Source organism: Drosophila sechellia, unplaced genomic scaffold (assembly GCF_004382195.2).
Source record: "Drosophila sechellia strain sech25 unplaced genomic scaffold, ASM438219v1 Y_43, whole genome shotgun sequence".
NCBI classification, from domain to species: Eukaryota; Metazoa; Arthropoda; class Insecta; order Diptera; family Drosophilidae; genus Drosophila; species Drosophila sechellia.
Genome location: NW_022611431.1, coordinates 5147 through 10747, shown reverse-complemented (window position 1 = coordinate 10747; position 5601 = coordinate 5147). Strand labels below are relative to the sequence as shown.

General features: G+C 42.7%; 1 pseudogene; it reads right to left on the bottom strand.

Moving 5' to 3' along the window:
* Nucleotides 1-930: 930 nt before the first annotated feature.
* Nucleotides 931-1790, bottom strand: LOC116803517 (annotated as a pseudogene).
* Between the last annotated feature and the right edge of the window lie 3811 nt (nt 1791-5601).

Here is a 5601-nt window from a genome sequence, read left to right as displayed (position 1 = left end):
TGCCACCGGCTCGTAGCACGCATCCTAGATGCATTCGAGAAAAAAAGCTACTGTTCGGCCGTCTTCCTGGATGTCAAGCAGGCAAACTCAAGTCCCACCACTATTGCCTACTCAAATCGTATACTGAAGGAAGAGAGTTCCAAGTGCGATTCGGTTCCTCAACCAGCACACCAAGGCCCATACGGGCCGCAGTACCTCAAGGCAGCGTCCTTGGTCCCATCCTCTAAAACCTGTTTACAGCTGACCTCCCTATCATACCCTCACGATACCTCACAGCAGCCACCTACGCAGATGACACGGTGTTCCTTGCCACTTCATCAAACCCTCAACGAGCATCAGCCATCATCCAGAGGCAACTGGATGCATTGGATCCTTGGCTGAAACGCTGGAACATCGTGGTCAACGCTGAAAAATCCTCACACACCTTCTCTCTGCGCAGAGGAGAATGCCCCCAGTTACACTCGACGGCGACACCATCCCTAGCACCAGCACCCCCAATTAATTAGGGCTAACCCTGGACAGAAGGCTGACTTGGGGCCCTCACATCAACAGGAAGCGTATCCAGGTCAACATATGCCTTAAGCAACTCCACTGGCTTATCGGAAAAAAATCCAAACTGCGAGAGAAACTAAATATTCTCGTCTATAAGACTATTCTCAAGCCAATCGGACGTACGGAATACAGCTATGGGGCACTGCAAGCGCTTCGCATAGAAGGAAGATCCAGCGATTCCAAAACAGATGCTTGAGAATAGTCTCCAACGCCCATCCCTACCACGAAAATTCCGCCATCCACGAGGAGCTAAATAATAAATAAAATAAGCTATAAATAAAAAAAGGGTAAAAGCCAATTTTTAAGAGCTTTTCTTGGAAATCCCAAACAAAATGTTTAAGATTTAGACCCAAAAACAGCACAATACGGTTAATCGACTTATCACTACATGCTGATATGTATTTTGAAGTTTAAAATCAATTTAATTTTCATTCATAATTTTCATTATTTTCACTTTCTTCTTCGTCTTCATTAGGAATGTATGGCAATTTTGGTTCTTTAATCTGAGACTCTTTAACTTCTGACTCTTCATTGTTTTCTTTTAAGAGTTCAAAGGGGTAGAACATATGATCTTTTACCATTTCGTATTTGAATATTCGGCTTTTAGGGTTTATACCACGTAGTAACCGAATATCCGCATCATCTAGCATAAAATCAAAAATATTCAAGTTTTCTTTTATATGTATTGGGTTTGCAGCTTTTGGTATGGGAACTACTCCGTAGTCGATCTACAAAATCCGTATATTAATAATAATGATTTTCCAATGCTCGCCAAGTATCTAAGTAGTCGATTTCACTTCATATATACAAAATAAATACCATTTTATTTTTCCCATAATTTGTATATATACTTACACCGTTTGTAATTGATCTCCTGACATGGGCCTCAGATTTCCTTGCACACGTGCTTGTAGCCCACAGGAAAATGGATTAGATATAAATCAATGTAACTAAATCCGAGCAACTCAAGTTGTTTTTCGCATATACGGCGAACGTCTCTTGGATCATGGTGGGTATTCCATAGCTATACAAATGTTCTAGTAAAGTATTGTTAAAAATATATTCTCTCTGGAAATATTCCCAATTTTAATTTGAGTGCGAAGAGCTTCTCCGATCTCTTTCTCGTTCTAATAATAGTATGCAGTATCGAAATGGCGAAAACCAGTCTCAATGACGCAATGAACCGCTGCAGAGCATTGATATCCACGAAGCTGTACAAATTTAGTTAGTTTTGTCATTAATCGGAAAGCAAAATAGTATTTAAATATTGCCTTGTTAGTTCCAAATCCCAAAACTGGCATTTCGTGACCACTACTAAGCCTTACTTTTGGGGGCATTAGTAAGGCCTTTTCCCCACATGGTGTATTTTGGTTGCCACCATGTATAACCGCAACTTGAGATTTATCTTCGACGATATCTCTGGTCAAAAAGTCCGCTGTGATCATTACTGAAGAATATTTACAAATTTGATATTTAAATATTTATAACAACCAGCTGGAAAGAGAATTTTTTGTTGAATGTTTATGCTCAGTATACTAGTTTTATAAACAATCTAAATACAAATATATATGTCGGCGCATACTTTTGTGCTAGAATATTTCACAAGAATAGTAATTCCATCATTTTGGGAAATCAATGGTATTTCATCATATTGCATTATGTGTTAGAATATTCCAGAAGAATAGTAATTTCATAATTTTGGGGAAATCATTGGTATTTCATCATATTGCATTATTGCATACTGCGTTGCTATTGGTCGGCTGTATTTTTGTAGCTTTGGAATCTCCCGTTTCAGCGCGGCGGCAGCGTGTGGTCGCTGTCGCCGAGTGTGGTTCAAAGGTTAGCACGGAGAAGAAGTGAGTGACACAAATTAATTGTGTGTAGACCTTCGGTTCCTTCGAAACTCGCTGCGTGAAATGGAAAATAATAATTGTGCTCCGACATCAGAAGTGGGATCTGGGTCGCTACCTAACACCATAGATGGGCCGTGGCGCGTTTTAATGGAAATGCAAAATAAAAACTTGATCGAACTTGTTAAAGCAATAAAATCAACGGCATCCGAAACAACAAACAAAAATACTGTGGTGTTACCTAAATTCAACGCGGACCTTGATGGCGCAGACGCAACGGCGTGGTGCTCTACGGCAAATATAATTTTGGCTGAATCAACTATAAAAGGCAGCGCGTTAGTTATGGCTTTATGGATGCAGCGATGGAAGGAAGCGCGTCGCAGTGGTTTGCTCAAATATGCTATCCGGAAATAACTTGGGCCGAGTTTAAGAAACTTTTCGTGCAACGTTTTGCTAGTGTGGAAACTCCAGCGGCTATGTTTTTAGCAATGCTAGCAGGTTGTCCAACTGACGGCGAATGTCACTCCAATTATGCTAGTCGCATGATGACGTCGCTTATTACGAAGTGGCGTGAGATGGATGTGGAGGAGATAGCTGTTTCTGTGACGCTTGCTAAGTTGGCTCAAGTAGATAGCAGGCTGCAACGATTAACATTTACTTCAAATGTGCGCACAAGAAGTGAATTACAAACTGAGCTTAAAGCATTTACGTTTAATAAACGAAAGAAAACTCCGAAAGAAAAAAGAACAAATGCCTCCAGCTGACATAAAGCGCCAGCGACTTTCAACAATGAGATGCCATTTCTGTGGAAAACTCGGTCACAAGATGATCGAATGTAGAGCTAAACAACAGCAGCAATTTTCATCTAATGCCAGGGACAGCAACGACAGGAACCCTTTTGGTCACCGTCAAAAATCGGATGTGACTTGTTTTAATTGTGGCGAGAGCGGTCATATTTCAACACACTGCAGCAAGCCCAAAAAGGACACAGGCACACATCAAGTGAAAAGGTTGGAACTATGCGAGGTTGTTGAACCCAAGGGAGAGATGGTTCATCAAGGCGAGACATTTTCAACAACAACAACTCAGAGCCCACTCGTTCGTCAGAAATGCCTAATTCGCTGGAATAGAGCAAGATCCCGAAAAGAAGAGGCACAAAATGCAAACACCGATAAGATGCCATAGTTGTGGTAAACTCGGACACAAGGCAATGGAGTGCCGAAAGAGAAGAGCAGAAGAAAAGAACGAGAGAAACGAGACGAGACCAGGCGATAGCAGCGGCAACGCAAATGTGGCAAAGTTGGACATATTGCATCGGCGTTCAGGAACAGCAACAGCGAATATAACCATAGAGAGGAGAGTCGACACGTGTGCGGTAATTTAGCAGAACGGGACAGCAATATAGTTTGGTGAGCGGTTTCCATTTTTCTTTGATTCTCGTTCCGAATGCTCGTTAATAAAAGAGACAATTAGCGAGAAGAGACGCCATAATCTTGTAGTTTTGAGAGGCATAGGCGACAATGTTGTCAAGAGTAATTTGCAAATTCTGTCCACTGTAAAAATTTCTGAATTCAATCTTGAATTGTTATTTCACGTAGTTGATAAGAAATGCCTTAAATACGATATGATGATTGGGCAAGATATTTTTCAGTTTGGTTTTGGAGTAATGTTAAAAAGTAACAGGTTCGATATTTACAAAACACAAACGGTATTATCGATAAATGACGATAGCATGTTAAATAAGGTCGACTCAATTGCTAGTGATAAATCAAAACTTAATGCTATATCGGCCAAATATTCAAATGGGCTTTGTATTGACTATCGTGAATTGAACGCAAATACAGTGTCAGATAAGTATCCCTTGTCGTTAATATCAGACCAGATTGATCGCTTACGTGGCGGGAAATATTTTTTCAGTTTGGATATGGCCAGTGGTTTTTATCAGGCTCCAATTCATCCCGATTCTGTTGAGAGAAAAGCTTTTGCGACCCCTGAAGGTCAATATGACTTTTTGGCAATGCCGTTCGGATTAAAGAATGCGTCATCTGTTTTCAGCGTGGCATAGTCCGAGCCCTGGGGAATTTAGTTAATACCTATGCGGTCTATATTGATGATGTGTTGATTGTCTCAGATTCTAAAGAGGAAGCGTTCGAAATGATTGAAGCTGTTGAAAGAGACAGTAGCGAAATGATTGAAGCTGTTGAAAGAGACAGCAGCGAAATGATTGAAGCTGTTGAAAGAGACAGTAGCGAAATGATTGAAGCTGTTGAAAGAGACAGTAGCGAAATGATTGAAGCTGTTGAAAGAGACAGTAGCGTAATGATTGAAGCTGTTGAAAAAGACAGTAGCGAAATGATTGAAGCTGTTGAAAGAGACAGTAGCGAAATGATTGAAGCTGTTGAAAGAGACAGCAGCGAAATGATTGAAGCTGTTGAAAGAGACAGTAGCGAAATGATTGAAGCTGTGTACCGAACTGATTTTCTTTATTTCGCTCGCTACTGGTCGTCCCGGGTGAGGAAACGCTCGTCCTGGAACCACCTGTACCGACCACTGACACCACTGACCCTTACGGACACGTCGGGTTCTTTGCCTTAGCTTCTGATGGTCCTTCCGCCGGCCGGAACGGATCTAGGATGTTATGGTGCAAGGTGTATCGTCCTTGGCGAGGCAACGCCCGTCCTGGGACCACCTGTGCTAGCCACTGACTCCAACGATCAATACGACACGTCAGATCCTTCTCCTTCGCTCCCGGAATATCCACTTGCTTGTGGCGATTCGTCCTTCTGAGTCCTTCGGGCCTCTTGCCGCCCGATGCTTGCACTGCTCCTTTTCACACACTTCACACTTCCGATCTCTTCGATTGATACTCCGACACTCGGCCACCTTCCGCCCGCGATCTCTCTGTCTCCTTCACTGTCCTGCATTCGTGCTCGCGCCTACCCTTTATAGGCCGCAGGGATCCCGTTATTTCCCTTTTTGCGCACGGCCCCTTGGGTACAAGGTCCACGTATTGTGCCGTTGATTCACGGTGCGTCCTCTTTGCTCACGCACCGTTACCGTTTAACCTCTTCGCCCTGGGCCAGCGGAGTCCAAGGTCCACCGCGGTACCGTTAACTCTCGGTCTTTCCGCTTTGCACTTCGTCGCGTCTGTTGCTAGGCCGCTCGCCTACACGAAAAAACCTTCGGAAGTTTTTTTTTT